The following is a 17,381-nucleotide window of genomic DNA, read 5'->3' as shown; positions in this document are numbered from 1 at the left end:
AGGGATATGGGGGTAGGGCCTGGGTGGGATTGTGGTCGGTGCAGACTTGATGGGGCCAAATGGCCTCTTTCTGTACTGTAGGGTTTCTATGATAAAAACCCTCCATGCTGCTACGTGGCTAGGCTGCTGCGGAGCAGTGTTCCTTCTTTGATTAGGAACTTTCATTTACAAAAATAAGATTCAAACTCGTCTTGATGAATGAAACTGTTTGTGGGTAGCAATGCAACACTGATCCTTACTTTTCTCTTCCACCTCCCCGCCCAGCTATTTTAAACCCTTATTTTAACTGTCCGCTCCTTTTAAAGTCCTGACTTGTCTGGATGGGAGTACAAAACACCACAGAAACCTGTTCTTGTATCAGTGTACACTTAGCTTGTCAGAAGGGGTGTCACAACTACTTCTGGGTCCATCCTACTTTGACCAGATGCTGTTTGGAGATGACTAGATGATGCTTTGGGAGCATGAGTATTGTGTGTGCTGTGCAGTGTGTTTGCATTTCATAATGCTACCATTGGTGAGTGCCGCAGTTTTCAATATTGTTTGTGATTTGTCTTTGTCACAAAAATTACTGTATTTTACTATGGTGGTAATATTCGTAGTCCTCTACTTAAAGATTTTACAGACACAGCCTTCTGTTGATTGCAAGTCCACATATTCCGCAGTCTCTGTATGTGCTGCTTTACATGAGTGAGATTTGCATCTGTCATGTTAATTTGTTTTTACTGATTGTAGTTTGAATAAAAGCTGCTGTATTGTCGACTCCTGATCTGGGAACCCATGACAATTCAATGTAGAGCTGACATGGTAATTGCATAGATGTATCAGAAAAGAGACACTCCAAAATATTGGCTGGGGACCAGTTTGCTATATTGATAATTAAGCATTTTCTAGAGTGTCTGAAGCCCTTTGTAATATATCATACTGTTAATACTAAATTTAGTTCATCAACGTGAAGGGTGCAATTGCTGAACAATGGGCAGCCAGGCCTCTGGAAGTTCCAGATGGGACCGGGGTAGCTAGCTATACCTGAGTGATAATGAGACACCTGGGATGCTCAGATCCTCAAAGATATCAAAGCAGGTGTGAGGAGTAAATTGGTCACTTAATTCAAGAGAATTACTTTAAAAACAAATCTGTTTGTAATCCAATGTTTATTATTATCCGTTCGAATCAGCAACATTCCACACAAGCCGAAATCCTGCCTTTGCTGTGGATTAAATGTCCCATGGAATCATAGTGGAGGTTCATGCAGCAGTGGACAGGCCGTTGGATCTGCCCTTGATTGAAGGAACCCCAATAACATCAAACCCACTGTACTGAAAATAAATCATTTTTTGCTATTAATAAAAATTGGAGAACCTCGGGATTAGGAAACCGAAGGAAGGTACACAGTGGGGTCGTATAGTTATTTACAGTGCAGGAGGTAACTTTGGAACCACTGCTTTTCTTGATGCAAATTAATGACGTGGACTTGGGTGTGCAAGGCATTATTTCAAACTTAGACGACAAAAACTTGAATTACCAAAAAGGTGGACTTACCATGGATCACAGTGTATAAGTTGACCTTTGAAGCTTCCAAAAATAGGCGTTCAACTTGTATGTCAAGTATAAAATATGAGCTGCAGTGTTGGCGCAGGGGATCCATTTCTGTTCTTCAGTCCCCATGTGCAGTCTGTTTTGTGTGTGCATTTCTTAAACTCCCACACATCATAGCAACGTAGCCCCTGTCTCCTTCTTGATCCCATGCACTGATTTAAAGGCGAGTCTCGTCCTAAAGATGCCTTTATCAGCTGAAAACTGGGGGTTGGCTTGCATGCCGAGTATAGATGTAAACATACATTTTGGTGCTGGGAACTGGGGTGTCTTCTATGTTGTGTCAATTTAAATGCCACAATCCACTGTGACCATGGTGATCGGCTTGAAGAGGATGGAGACAGACTGGTGGAATGGACAGTCTCACAGGCGATAAAGTTTAATGTCGAGGAATGGGAAGTGATGCATTTTTGAGGGAAGAATGAGAAGAAAATGTAAAATACAGAATGCACATCAGTGGATACAGGAAAATAGAGGGACCTGAGGAGTATATGTGCACAAATTGGTGAAGCTGACAGGCAGATTGAGAAAGTGATTGATGAAGGCATATGGGATCCTGGGTTTTGTATATAGAGGATAGAATAAAAATTGAAGGGAGTAATGGCGAACCTTTGTAAAACATTGTTTAAAGCTCAACTTGGAGTCAGAAGGGCAAAACAACCCAGAAGCAGTAGCCACCACCTGGATGAACTGTCCAAACTGTGGCTCTGGAGTAGCCACATTCCAAGAGAAAGATGCATGTAATATCAAAGAGAAACAGATTAGTGATTGGTTGGTGAATATTTTGTCTACCTTCAAATCCTGAGTAATTTATTAGTAAGATTTACCTGCAGTAGTAAAAATTATTGGGTGCAGCTGTGTTTAGTAATTGATACATAATAAAAAGGCAGGGCAGGTGTGTACAGAATGTGAGACACCTGTGTATCTGTGGCTTGAGGAGTTTCAGCTCAGTCATTGAACTGGAGGCTAAGCTGTAGACACTGATGTATCAGGGAGGGGGAAATTTACCTGGACACTTTGTACAAGGAGACAGTCACACCTCTTAGGATAGGGTAATCTTAATCTGTGGTCAGGGACAGGAGAATGTGTAAAACAGGTATGAGAGCCCAGAAGGTACAGCCTTTGCAAGAGCCCTCAGCCTTTGCAATTTTCGAACAGACTTGAGGTTTTTGCAGCCTGAATGGATGAAAGTGGTGGTTGCAGGGTGGATGAGCAAACTGAACATGGTACAGGAAGGCATTCGGGGGGAGGGTTGGGGGGCTGGGTGTAATTAATAGGAACGTGGTAGTTGGGACAGTATAGTCAGCAGATAAACAGTTCTCTGCAGCAGAGAGCCTGAGTCCAGACGGCTGTGTTGCCTGCCTGATGCCAGCATTCTGGACATCTGCTTTGTGCTGGAGAGGAACTTGCAGTGGGAGGATACAGTGGTCACTGAGAGCTCAGAACAGTGGAAGCCCTAGAGGAGTATAGAAAGTACAGGGGATTGCGTAATAAAGAAATTAGGAGAGCGAAGTGGGGGCATGAAAATGCACTGGCGGGTAAAATAAAGGAAAATCCAAAGTTATTTTGCAAGTATATTAAGGACAGGAGCATGACTGGGAAAGAATAGGGCCCATTAGTGACCAACATGGCAATTTGTGTGGGTTAGGTGAGGTTTTAAATGAGTACTTTGCATCTATGTTCACTATGGAGAAGAATGATGTCGGTATAGAAATCAAGGAGGGACATTGTGATTTTACTTGAACAACTTAACATTGAAAGAGGGGACGTTTTAGCGGGCCTAAAAGTGGATAAATCCCCAGGTCCAGATGAGATGTATCCAAGGCTGCTGTGTGAGGCAAAGGCAGAGATTGCAGCGGCACTGGCAATTTCCGAATTTTCCCTGGCCACAGGAGAGGTCATGATGTGGAGATGCCGCGTTGGACTGGGGTAAACACAGTAAGAATTCTAACAACACCAGGCTAAAGTCCAACAGGTTTATTTGGTAGCAAATGCCACATGTTGGCATTTGCTACCAAATAAACCTGTTGGACTTTAACCTGGTGTTGTTAGACTTCTTAAACAGGAGGGGTTCCAGAGGACTGGAGAACATCTAATGTGGCATCATTGTTCAAGGAGGGAATTAGGGGAAAACCAGGTAATTACAGGCCAGTGAGTCTAACCTCAGAGATAGGGAAACAAATTTTAAAAATTCTGAGGGACATAGTTAATCTCCACTTGAGGTAAGGATTAATCAAGGATAGTCAGCATGGTTTTGTCAAAGGGAGATTATGTCTTACAAATTTAATTGAATTTTTCGAAGAGGTGACTAGATGTATAGATGAGGGCAGTGCAGTTGATGTAGTCTACATGGACTTCAGTAAGGCTTTTGACAAAGTCCCACATGGGGGACTGATAAAGAAGGTAAGAGCCCATGGGACCCTGGGCAATTTGGCAAATTGGATCCAAAATTGGCTTAGTGGCAGGAGGCAGAAGGTGATGGTCAAAGGTTGTTTTTGTGACTGGAAGCCTGTGACCAGTGGTGTTCCTCAGGGATCAGTGCTGGGTCCCTTGCTGTTTGTAGTATATATAAATGATCTGGATATGAATGTAGGAGGTATGATAAGTAAGTTCACAGGTGACAAAAATTGGTGGTGTGGCAAATAATGAGGAGGAAAGCCTTAGATTACAAGATGATATAGACGAGCTGGTTAGATGCGATTTAACCCTGGAAAGTGTGAGGTGATGCATTTGGGAGTACTAACAAGGAAAGGGAATATAGAATGGATGGTACAAAGGTCAGAGGGACTTTGGTGTGCATGTCCACAGATCCCAAGACAACAGGACAAGTAGATAAGATTAAGAAAGCATATGGTATACTTGCCTTTAGCCAAAGCATTGAAGACAAAAGCAGGGAGGTTATGATGGAGCTGTATAAAATGCTAATAAGGCCACAGCTGGAGTACTGTGCAGTTCTGGTCACCACACTATAGGAAGGATGTGATTACACTGGAGAGGGTGCAGAGGAGATTCACCAGGATGCTGCCTGGGCTGGAGCGTTTCAGCTATCAAGAGAGACTGGATAGGCTGGGGTTGTTTTCCTTGGAACAGAGAAGGCTGAGGGGGGACCTGACTGAGGTGTAAAAATTGAGGGGCATAGAGGGATAGGAAGGAGCTTTCCCCTCTCAGGATTATGTTCGTACCAAATGAAATAAGTGGATGGTTGACAGAGGAAAGAATGTCACAAAGACTGGAAATATGCGCGTTTCCCCACTTGATGCTTTGTGTAGTTTTTATCATTAAATTATTGGATGCTATTAATGCACAAACTGTCATTAGATTGATCAAAAATGCAGAATATCCAATTCACTGAATGGGGAGGAAGATGATTTCTTATGGAGTGAGGATTCTGAAACTGAAAGCACCACATTTGATCCAGAGTGGGATCCATTGCCAAAGTGACTCATAGAGTGGCAGAGGTTTACAGCATGGAAACAGGCCCTTCGGCCCAACTTGTCCATGCCGCCCTTTTTTAAAAAAAAATCCTAAACTAATCCCAATTGCCTGCATTTAGATAGAACATAGAACATTACAGCGCAGTACAGGCCCTTCGGCCCTCGATGTTGCGCCGACCAGTGAAACCAATCTAAAGCCCACCTAATCTACACTATTCCAATATCATCCATATGCTTATCCAATAACCATTTGAATGCTCTTAATGTTGACGAGTCCACTACTGCTGCAGGCAGGGCATTCCACGCCCTTACTACTCTGAGTAAAGAACCTACCTCTGACATCTGTCCTATATCTATCACCCCTCAATTTAAAGCTATGTCCCCTCGTGTTAGCCATCACCATCCCGAGGAAAAAGGCTCTCACTATCCACCCTATCTAATCCTCTGATTATCTTGTATGCCTCTATTAAGTCACCTCTTAACCACCTTCTCTCTAATGAAACCAACCTCAAGCCCCTCAGCCTTTCCTCATACGATTTTCCCACCATACCAGGCAACATCCTGGTAAATCTCCTCTGCACCCTTTCCAACACTTCCACATCCTTCCTATAATGCGGCGACCAGAACTGTACGCAATACTCCAAGTGCGGCCGCACCAGAGTTTTGTACAGCTGCAACATGACCTCCTGGCTCCGAAACTCAATCCCTCTACCAATAAAAGCTAACACACCGTACGCCTTCTTAACAACCCTATCAACCTGGGTGCCAACTTTCAGGGATCTATGCACATGGACACCCAGATCCCTCTGTTCATCCACACTACCAAGTATCTTGCCATTAGCCCAGTACTCTGTAATCCTGTTACTCCTTCCAAAGTGAATCACTTCACACTTTTCCGCATTAAACTCCATTTGCCACCTCTCAGCCCAGCACTGCAGCTTATCTATGTCCCTCTGTAACCTGCCACTTCCCTTCGCACTGTCTACAACTCCACCGACTTTAGTGTCATCTGCAAATTTACTAATCCATCCTTCTACACCGTCATCCAGGTCATTAATAAAAATGACAAACAGCAGTGGCCCTAAAACAGATCCTTGCGGTACACCACTAGTAACTGAACTCCAGGATGAATATTTCCCATCAACCACCACCCTCTGTTTTCTTACAACTAGCCAATTCCTGATCCAAACCACTAAATCACCCTCAATCCCATGTGCCCGTATTTTCTGCAAAAGCTTACCATGGGGAACCTTATCAAACACTTTGCTGAAATCCATATACACCACATCAACCGCTTTACCCTCATCCACCTCTTTGGTCACCTTCTCAAAGAACTCAATAACGTTTGTGAGGCACGACCTACCCTTCACAAAACCGTATTTTGCCCATATCCCTCTATACCCATCGTACCCATGTAACTATCTAAATGCTTTTTAAAAGATAAAATTGTACCCTCCTCTACTACTACCTCTGGCAGCTTGTTCCAGACACTCGCCACCCTCTGTGTGAAAAAATTGCCCCTCTGGATACTTTTGTATCTCTCTCCTCTCACCTTAAACCTATGCCCTCTAGTTTTAGACTCCCCTACCTTTGGGAAAATATATTGACTATCTATCTTGTCTATGCCCCTCATTATTTTATAGACTTCTATAAGGTCACCCCTCAGCCTCCTACGCTCCAGAGAAAAAAGTCCCAGTCTATTCAACCTCTCCTTATAACTCAATCCATCAAGTCCTAGTAGCATCCTAGTAAATCTTTTCTGCACTCTTTCTAGTTTAATAATATCCTTTCTATAATAGGGTGACCAGAATTGCACACAATATTCCAAGTGTGACCTTACCAATGTCTTGTACAGCTTCAACAAGACGTCCCAACTCTTGTATTCAATGTTCTGACCGATGAAACCAAGCATGCCGAATGCCTTCTTCACCACTCTGTCCACCTGTGACTCCACTTTCAAGGAGCTATGAACATGTACCCCTAGGTCTCTTTGTTCTGTAACTCTCCCCAACACCCTACCATTAACTGAGTAAGTCCTGCCCTGGTTCAATCTACCAAAATGCATCACCTCGCATTTGTCTAAATTAAACTCCATCTGCTATTCGTCAGCCCACTGGCCCAATTGATCAAGATTCCGTTGCGATTGGAGATAACTTTCTTCATTGTCCACTATGCTACCAATCTTAGTGTCATCTGCAAACTTACTAACCAAGCCCCCTATATTCTCATCCAAATCATTAATATAAATGACAAATAACAGTGGGCCCAGCACTGATCCCTGAGGCACACCGCTGGCCACAGGCCTCCAGTTTGAATTTTGTATCCATTTAGATACCTCACCCTGGATCCAGTGAGATTTAATTTTATGCAACAACCTACCATGCGGTACCTTGTCAAAGGCCTTGCTAAAGTCCATGTGGACCACATCAACTGCACTGCCCTCATCTACCTTCTTGGTTACCCCTTCAAAAAACTCAATTAAATTTGTGAGACATGATTTTCCGCTCGCAAAGCCATGCTGACTGTCCCTAATCAGTACTTGCGTCTCTAAATGCCTGTAGATCCTGTCTCTCAAAATACCTTCCAACAATTTACCCACCACAGATGTGAGGCTCACTGGCCTGTAGTTCCCAGGCTTTTCCCTGCAGCCCTTTTTAAACAAAGGCACAACATTTGCCACCCTCCAATCTTCAGGCACCTCACCCGTGACTATCGATGATTCAAATATCTTGGCTCGGGGACCCGCAATTTCCTCCCTAGCCTCTCACAGTGTCCTGGGATACACTTTATCAGGTCCCGGGGATTTATCTACCTTGATGTGCTTTAAGACTTCCAGCACCTCCTCCTCTGTAATATATACACTCCTCAAGACATCACTATTTATTTCCCCAAGTTCCCTAACATCCATGCTTTTCTCAACAGTAAATACTGATGAGAAATATTCATACTTCAATAAATTTTGCTGTGTTGGATGCCAAACATGAGTTTAATGGACTCAGCTTTTATTGTGATGAAAGTATCTTTGTGCAAGTAATGTAATGTATTCAATAAACTAAGCCACATTCATTCAAATGACGAGGTTTTTTCACATTGTATGATGGTGACCACCCAGACCAATGATTCGCATTTTATATTTTCTTTTTGGAAGCTTCAAATGTTAACTTATATTCCAATGTCTATGGAAGTTTTCTGAATAGGAAAAAAGAAAAAGTAGGACAAAATGGAAAGGTTGGGGGAATGGGGGTAGGTGAGATGCTCTTGCAGAAAGCAAACACTTTTGTGCTGTTTCTATTCTACCAAATAGCAATTAGACCCGGAAAACCTGGCTTTTTCTTGGCAATCAACATCCCTTGCCATTGCCTTCAATCACCTCTTGTCTCCAAAACATGATGAATTTCTTCTCAATGACCTTTCCTTTATAATGTCGATGTTTTGCATAAGAGCTTTCATAAGCCATTGTTAGTTAGCAAAATTGAAGTTGATGGGATAAAAAGGGCAGTAGTACGTGGATACAGAGTTGGTTGAAGGGTGGGTAACACAATGTTGCGGAGTATGGCTTTTGTCGGACTGGAGGGAATTTGTGTTGAAGTTGAGTTCTCCAAGGTTCAGTCATGGGACTGCTCCTGTTTTTGATAGAATTACTGACTTGGATTTCAGGGTTCAGAGTACAATTTTACAATCTGTATAAGATTTAGAAATATGGTAAACAGTGAGGAAGATTGTAATAGACTTCAAAAGGGTGTAGACGGCTGGTGGAATGTTTGGAAACATGACAGATGAAATTCGGTGCATGAAATGCTATATCTTGGGAGGAAGATTGAGTAGAGAGTGCATGTTGAATGATGCAACTTGAAGTGCAATAAGAGCGATCTGGGAACAGTTGTGCACCATCTTTGAAGATGACGGAACTGATTAACAAAACAGCTAAAAAAAAACAAAAGGATCTTGGGTTTTGTTGAGGCATGGAGTAAAGAAACCTGGAAATCATGCTATATAATAAACAGTTTGGTCCCATTTGGAATATTGTTCAATTCTGGACACCACACTTTAGAAAGAACTTAAAGGCTTTGGAGAGGGTATGGAAGAGATGTACTGGAATGGTTCAAGGATGAAGGCTTGCAGCTTCATGACTAGACCAGGTGAGGTTTTTCTCCTTAGGCTAGTAAGAGTTAAGAGGTAATATGATAGAGATATTTAAAATCATGTAGGGTTTAGTGAAGCGAAGTTATTTTCCAGGGCTGAATGATCGATAACCAGAAGCATAGATTCTGGGTGATGAATCGGGGACAATATGAGGAAAATTTCTTACGCATGTGAATGGTTAGGATTTTCAGCGTGCTGTCTCATAAGATGGTGGAAACAGATTTAATAATAGCTTTCCAAAGACAAATACTTGGAGAAAGAAATTGCGGGAAAGAGCAGGAGAGTGGGACCAACGGGATTGCTGTTCGAAAATGCTAACACAGACTCAATGGCTGTCTCCTGTGCTGTATTATTCTATGATTCTGTGATAACTTATCCCATTGAAATTCTCGCCTTTGTGTTATCTGTTGTACACAGATGCTTTCCTTGTCAGCTTACCCTGCCCGTTCCTGCTTGCTGTTGACATTTAAATGGAGTCTTATCCCTTTTGATCTCAGCCCCGACTGCTGCTGTTGACTTTTAAGTCTCTGCTCGTTTTATGTCTCCTGCTCTGATATTAAATTGCTGTATATTGTGCACCACTGGCTGCCGGAACTATCTGTGAGAGAGGGAAAAATGTGGAGTAGCTGGTTCCTGAGATATTCATTGTGAATTTGATTTGCCTGCTTTATTGTTTGGAATACTGCTAGTGCTGTGATGTTAAAGGAGACATGAATTGGAGAGGATGAAGACGGTTTTATCACAAAAATAGCTTGATTAACAAATCAAACATTTTGAGTTTGAATTGCTCAGCTGAACCGCTAGCTGGCAGTGAGTCTCGCTGCTGATCACACCAAGCTGTTCATTCACCACTCTGCTACAATACCCATGCTCTGTTTCTTTCCTCCCTCAGCCAGATGAACACCCATCGGAAAATATTACATCTCCCCAGAACTGGGATACCGTGAGCATCTTCCCAGCAGACAGTAGTTCCTATGAGCTGCTGACTGCGATAGGTAATGTATGCGTGCATGTTCGTGCATGTGTATAACTTGCCGCCTTTTTCAAATGGATACGTGCTCCAGGTTTTATTTTTTGATCCAACCCTGCATACAAAGGCTGTGTGTGTGTGTGTGTCTCTGTGTCAAACATTGTGTTGATTGGTGTAAACCCTCAGCAAGTGCTCCCAGATGAGCTCTGCAACTGATACTTGACTATCACATGGCAATTACAGACAATGACATATATCGGTAACATCCCAGCATAATGAGAAGTTAATGAAGTGGACCCCACCAATCCAAAAATGGATATGAAGATTTGGAAAGCTCAAGTCTTCCTTTCCTTCCTCCTTGGTACTGACATATGGTGGGGATAAAGTGACCAACATGCCTGACTTATCTGTCAGTTAGAAACTGGACACAGATTACAAAGAATATAACAATGAACAAACTTGTCTGAACACCAAGCAACATCTTTAATCCCCACAGCAAAGCAATTCTGGCATTTATTGTCCAAACCCAAGTGAGGATGCTGGTGGTGGGCTTTCTCCTTCAACCAATACTCCATGTGGTGAAGGTAGTCCAACAAAGACGGGCTTTCTGTACAAAAGAAATTACTGATGGGTGAACCGAAAGAATTCTTATGAATTTTGATAGGGTTTGATGGGGCAGCCGTGGCGATAAATTCTATTTGTGAGAGGGTCCAATTCTAAGGCCACAAATATAATATGGTTACTAATAAGCTCTATCCCATCACCACCACCTCTTTAAACTATCGTACTGCTTGTCTGATATTGATTACTGGATCAGTAAAACCTTTCTCTGTTGTTTTTGGTTCCTGCCACAAACTCTATCCTCGCCATGCTTCCAATATTCTCCCTGGCAACTATTTGAGGATGAACCAGATTGTTTGCAACCTTGATATTTGATCTAAAATGAGTTCCCTACCACATATTTGCACCATTGATAAGTCTTCCTGTTTCCACCTTCATAGTGTAAGACTTGGGAGCAGGAGTAGGCTATTCAGCCCTTTGAGCCTGCTCATCCTACAATAAGGTCATGGCTGATCTGCTTGTATCAATTCCACTTTGTCATCTGCCCTCCCCCTCCCTCATAACTCTTAGATTCTTGCCAGACAAGGAAATGATCTAAATCTGCCTTGAATAAATTCAATGGCCCAGCCTCCACTGCTTTCTGGGAGAATTCCAGATATTAATGACCCTTTGAGAGAGAGATTATCCTCATCTTGGTCTGAAAGGTAGGCCTCTATTCTTAAACTGTATCCCCTGGTTGTAGTCTCCCACAAGTGAAAATACCCTCCCAGTATGTACCTTATCAAATCCCCTCAAGATCTTATGTTTCAATAAGGTCACCTCTCATTTTTTTGAAACTCCATTTCTGGTCTCTTGACCACTCCTAGTTTTAATTGCTCCATTCGCAGCCATGCCTTCAGCTGACAAAAGACCCAAGCTTTGAAATTCTCTCCCTAAACAACTCTCTTTCCTTCTTTGACATTCCTTAAAACCTATTCTTTGGCTGATTACTTTTTTGTAATCTATCCCAAAACATATATGTGACTCTGTCAAATGGTATCATAATGTACAATTATAGAAATAATGAATTGCTGCAGTTAATGTCGATAAGTTATTTATTCTAAGCTGCCTCCTACCCCTTTTCACCTCGCCTTTATAGGTAGCATAAACACTGACAAAGCCAAACTGGATCAAACATTCAATTTCTGTGCCATAAAGTCTGTATAATCCTATGTGATGTAATATCTTTTGGCATTGAATTCCAGTGAATAAAAGGATAGTGACAAATTAAGCTTGTATGTGACTGCGAGGGAGGTGCTCCCACAAAATTGCTGGTCTTCCCTTCTTAGTGACAGAGGTCACAGAAGAGTAATGGCACATTCTGATACTGACTGATCTACATTTGAGATTCAGTCAAGTCCTGCAAAATGAAGCTAGCACCTTCCAGAACACCTAAACCACAGTCAAAATCTCAAACCTCCAAATGTTCAAAGGGGATGGAAAATGGAAGAAGAATCTCCATTACATAGAACAAAGAACAGTACAGCACAGGAAACAGGCCCTTTGGCCCTCCAAGCCTGTGCCGCTCATTAGTCCAACTAGACCATTCGTTTGTATCCCTCCATTCCCAGACTGCTCATGTGATTATCCAGGTAAGTCTTAAACAATGCCAGTATGTCTGCCTCCACCACCCTACTTGGCAGCGCATTCCAGGCCCCACCACTCTGTGTAAAAAAATGTCCCTCTGATATCTGAGTTATACCTCGCCCCTCTCACCTTGAGCCTGTGACCCCTCGTGATTGTCAGCTCCGACCTGGGAAAAAGCTTCCCACTGTTCACCCTATCTATACCCTTCATAATTTTGTACACCTCTATTAGGTCTCCCCTCATTCTCCGTCTTTCCAGGGAGAACAAGCCCAGTTTACCCAATCTCTCCTCATAGCTAAGACCCTCCATACCAGGCAACATCCTGGTAAACCTTCTCTGCACTCTCTCTGAAGCCTCCACGTCCTTCTGGTAGTGCGGCGACCAGAACTGGACGCAGTACTCCAAATGTGGCCTAACCAGCGTTCCATACAGCTGCAACATCAGACTCCAGCTTTTATACTCTATACCCCATCCTATAAAGGCAAGCATACCATATGCCTTCTTCACCACCTTCTCCACCTGTGCTGCCACCTTCAAGGATTTGTGGACTTGCACACCTAGGTCCCTCTGTGTTTCTATACTCTTGATGGCTCTGCCATTTATTGTATAACTCCCCCCTACATTAGTTCTTCCAAAATGCATCACTTCGCATTTATCTGGATTAAATTCCATCTGCCATTTCTCCGCCCAATTTTCCAGCCTATCTATATCCTGCTGTATTGTCCGACAATGTTCATCGCTATCCACAAGTCCAGCCATCTTCTTGTCATCTGCAAACTTTCTGATAACACCAGTTACACCTTCCAAATCATTTATATATATCACAAATAGCAGAGGTCCCAGTACAGAGCCCTGCGGAACACCACTGGTCACAAACCTCCAGCCGGAAAAAGACCCTTTGACTTCCACCCTCTGTCTCCTGTGGCCAAGCCAGTTTTCTACTCATCTAGCTGCCTCTCCTTGTATCCCATGAGCCTTAACCTTCTTAACCAACCTGCCATGAGGGACTTTGTCAAATGCCTTACTGAAATCCATATAGACGACATCCACGGCCCTTCCTTCGTCAACCGTTTTTGTCACTTCCTCAAAAAACTCCACCAAATTTGTAAGGCACGACCTCCCTCTTACAAAACCATGCTGTCTGTCACTAATGAGATTGTTCCGTTCTAAATGCACATACATCCTGTCTCTAAGAATCCTCTCCAACAACTTCCCTACCATGGACGTCATGCTCACTGGCCTATAATTACCCGGGTTATCCCTGCTACCCTTCTTAAATAACGGTATCACATTCGCTATCCTCCAATCCTCAGGGACCTCACCCGTGTCCAATGAAGAGACAAAGATTTCCGTCAGAGGCCCAGCAATTACATCTCTTGTCTCCCTGAGCAGTCGAGGATAGATGCTATCAGGCCCTGGGGATTTGTCAGTTTTAATGTTACCTAAAAAACCTAACACTTCCTCCCTTGTAATGGAGATTCTCTCTAACGGGTCAACACCTCCCTCTGAGACACTCCCAGTCAACAAGTCCCTCTCCTTTGTGAATACCGATGCAAAGCATTCATTTCGGATCTCCCCTGTTCCCTTGGGTTCTAAGCATAATTCCCCTCCTTTGTCCCTGAGAGGTCCGACTTTTTCCCTGACAACTCTTTTGTTCCGAACATATGAATAAAATGCCTTAGGATTCTCCTTAATCCTGTCTGCCAAGAACATTTTGTGACCTCTTTTTGCCCTTCTAACTCTCCGTTTTGAGTTCTTTCCTACACTCTCTGTATTCCTCCAAAGCTCCATCTGTTTTCAGTTGCCTGGACCTAACGTACGCCTCTCTTTTCTTTTTGGTCAGATCCTCGAGCAGAAAGATATGCATGATGAGTTTTTCTTAAAAAATCCATAGACCCCCTGCTTGTGTTTACCCTCCTGTGGGTTAGTGATATCACCTCCCAATGTTCTGTGACTGACTTGCAGGAGACTGCATGAAAAAGACTCAGCTGATGGTCTAGTTGGTGACATGAAATTGGTCAAAACTTTGTCTCCAGCAGAGAATGGAAAAAATTCACTGATTTCCCAGGAGAGGTTTATGGTCTCTGGGCAACCATCACTGGAGGTAGTGATATAGCAGAATTGTCGCTGGAATAGTAATCCCCAGGATAATGCTCTGGGGACTGGGTTTGAATGCCACCACAGCAGATGGTGAAATGTGAATTCCATAGAAATCTGGCTTAAAAGTCTAATGATGACTATGAAATCATTGTCGATTGTCATAAAAACCCATCTGGTTCATTTATGTCCCTGCTGTCCTTAACCTGGTCTGGCACAGCCAGTGATGCCCACAATCCATGATATAAATTCACAAAAGAGGGGTTAGATCCAAGAAATCTCGAGGCCAGTGTGAAGTCTTGTCCCTGCTTTTCCCAGGGAGCCACACGGATGCTGTTCCCAGTCAGTGACAACTTGGGAAAGGAAGAGCCAATGTGAGGGAATCAAGATGATGTTTATAAAATCAACAAGTGCTGCCAAATATTTTACTTTGGATAAATGGGAGGGATTTGAACCAAAAAGTGTTTTTTTTCCCCTTTTCCTTTCTGGTTGAAATTTTTGATGAATGATGTTGACGCTTTTTTTATTGAAAGTAAAAGGAAAAATTTCAGCTCAACATTACTTACTGACACTATGACAAGCTGGGCCAGCCTAGGACCCCTTGCCAACTTGGGATCTCACACCACTGTAACCTATTGCAAAAAAGGTTCCCATCCAGTCTACATAAAATACTAAATGGAATTTGGACATCAAACTGCATTTTTGAAATCTGTGCAGATCTTTCTAACCCCACAATTGCTAAGTTATCGACTTGGATGTATATCAGAATTCTTTCACTGTCACTGGGTTAAAATCCCACAATTCTCTACCTAACAGCACTGGAGGTGTATCTACAGCACATACTCTGCAGCAGTTCAAGAAGGCAGCTCCCCTTTCCAAGAACAAGACAATAAAAGCTGGCCTTTTCTACAGCTTCCAAATTAACAATTTAGAAGACAAAAGACCCTCTCTTTGTAGGATTGTGAAAATAACGTGAATGAGAGGGTGCAAAAACAGGAGCTGCAGGTAAAACATGAAAAAAACCTTTAGAAGGCACAGCAATCCAGTCATTGTGATAAATAAAGTTGTTGGATAATGTAGCACCTTATCACATTGAATCCCCAAAATGTGCTTCAGTTAGTGAATTGGTTATTTTAGATTGTCAGCTGCCTTCACTAGGAACATGCTATACTGAGAGCTTTGAGCTTCCTGACATACTTGGAATCCCATGTCAAGAAACACAATGCTATACCGTGTCTTAGTATATGGGGCCACAGCAACAGATGCTTTCTCAAACAGAAACAGTAATTTCAATCCAGGTGAGAAGATATTCCCTTTGATTTTTGATGGGTAAAGAATTTGTGCAACTAATGTCCCAGGTGACACTGCTGAGGGCCAATCTCGTGGGAACAGTTGTTGGGCTGAGAAAAAACAACTGAAAAACAGGCGTGAAATACATCGAAAACAGAAATGTTCAACAGCAACAACATACAAAACTAATCAACTCACTGACAAAAGGACCCAAGTATATATTTACAAACTGCTGACCCAGTGAGACTGTGCAACATCAATCATCTGTAGCAGACTCTGGAATACAGAACCAAATAAAATCAAAATGTCAAACCCTTGTGCATCAAATTATCCCTGTTACCAACGACAAAAACCTCAGAAGAACCCTTCCTCTCTTCATTGTTTGCACTTGGCTGTCACAACTGAAAAGAGAATTAAAGAAATTTAATTATTTATAAAGCACTTAATGATGTCAGTGAGCAGTGCCCCCCAAGTGCTTCACATACACAGAATTATTTCAAAGTGAGGTACATAGGCATTCTTGGCAGCCATTATGTTTACAGCAAAATTTGCACGGGTGACATAGTGGTTAGCACTGCTGCCTCACAGCACCAGGGACTTGGGTTCGATTCCCGGCTTGGGTCACTGTCTGTGCGGAGTCTGCACGTTCTCCCTGTGTCTGCGTGGGTTTCCTCCGGGTGCTCCGGTTTCCTCCCACATTCCAAAGATGTGCGGGTTAGGTGGATTGGCCATGTTAAATTCTCCCTCTGTGTACCCAAACAGGTGCTGGAGTGTGGCGACTAAGGGATTTTCACAGTAGCATAATTGCAGTGTGAATGTAAGCCTACTTGTGACACTAATAAATAAACTTTTAAACTTTAAATTCAACAAACAACATTAAGGTGAAACAATGTAATCTACATGTTCGGAGGATGATTCTTTGTCTGGACACTGGGAAAACTCCCTACTCAAATCGTGACATATAATTGTTAATAGAATCCCTACAGTGCAGAAAGAGGCCATTGAGTATGCACCAACCCTTCAAAAGAGCATTCCTCCCAGCCCTCCATAAAACCCTATCCCCGTGACCCCGTACATTTACCATGGCTAATCCCCCTAACCTACAAATGTCTGCTAGAAAAGGTGGATAAAGTCATATTATAATTCTCTCTGCTAGAGGGCAGGACCCTCTCAGCACTGCACCGAGTGTTAGCCTAGATCAGTGGTTCCCAAAGGGTGCGGCGCGCCACACTGGTGCGGCGAGAGAGGATGGCAAGTGTGGCAGGAAGATTCCAGGACAATCAAAGAAACATTTAAACATGGTTTAAACAAGCATTGTTTTATACTTTCTGGATGTCCCATGATATTATAAAGTAGTTGTGTTCTATGTTATGAATCGAGCGCTGCTAGGAGTTTTTTTTTGGTTTTGAATGTATTTCTTATCAATAAAAAATTCGGTGTGGCGCGAGCAAATTTTTATTCCGGAAGTGCGGCCCAGTGAAAAAAGTTTGGGAACCACTGGCCTAGATTATTCATTCAAGTCCTAGAATGGGTGTTGGACGCATGGTTTTCAGTTCCTGAGAGAACGATCAACTGACTTGGGATTAGCCAAAGAAACTGAACAAAAAATCCCCAAAGGAGATACTATCAACCTTGGACCATCCCTCAAAGGATGTACCATTCGTATG

The 17,381-nt window shown here is 42.8% G+C and overlaps 1 protein-coding gene across 1 annotated transcript in view; it reads left to right on the top strand.

Moving 5' to 3' along the window:
* Positions 1–17,381, top strand: part of strada (STE20 related adaptor alpha) — a 98,407-nt gene that overhangs the window by 47,549 nt on the left and 33,477 nt on the right. Inside the window, exon 4 of the mRNA XM_078222938.1 lies at positions 10,063–10,165. The gene's annotated coding sequence lies outside the window, so the exon portion shown is untranslated. The remainder of the gene's footprint in view (positions 1–10,062; positions 10,166–17,381) is intronic.

This window comes from Mustelus asterias, chromosome 11, assembly GCF_964213995.1.
Source record: "Mustelus asterias chromosome 11, sMusAst1.hap1.1, whole genome shotgun sequence".
Taxonomy (NCBI): domain Eukaryota; kingdom Metazoa; phylum Chordata; class Chondrichthyes; order Carcharhiniformes; family Triakidae; genus Mustelus; species Mustelus asterias.
The sequence above is the reverse complement of the archived record's forward strand: the minus strand, read 5'-3'. Positions and strand labels throughout refer to the sequence as shown.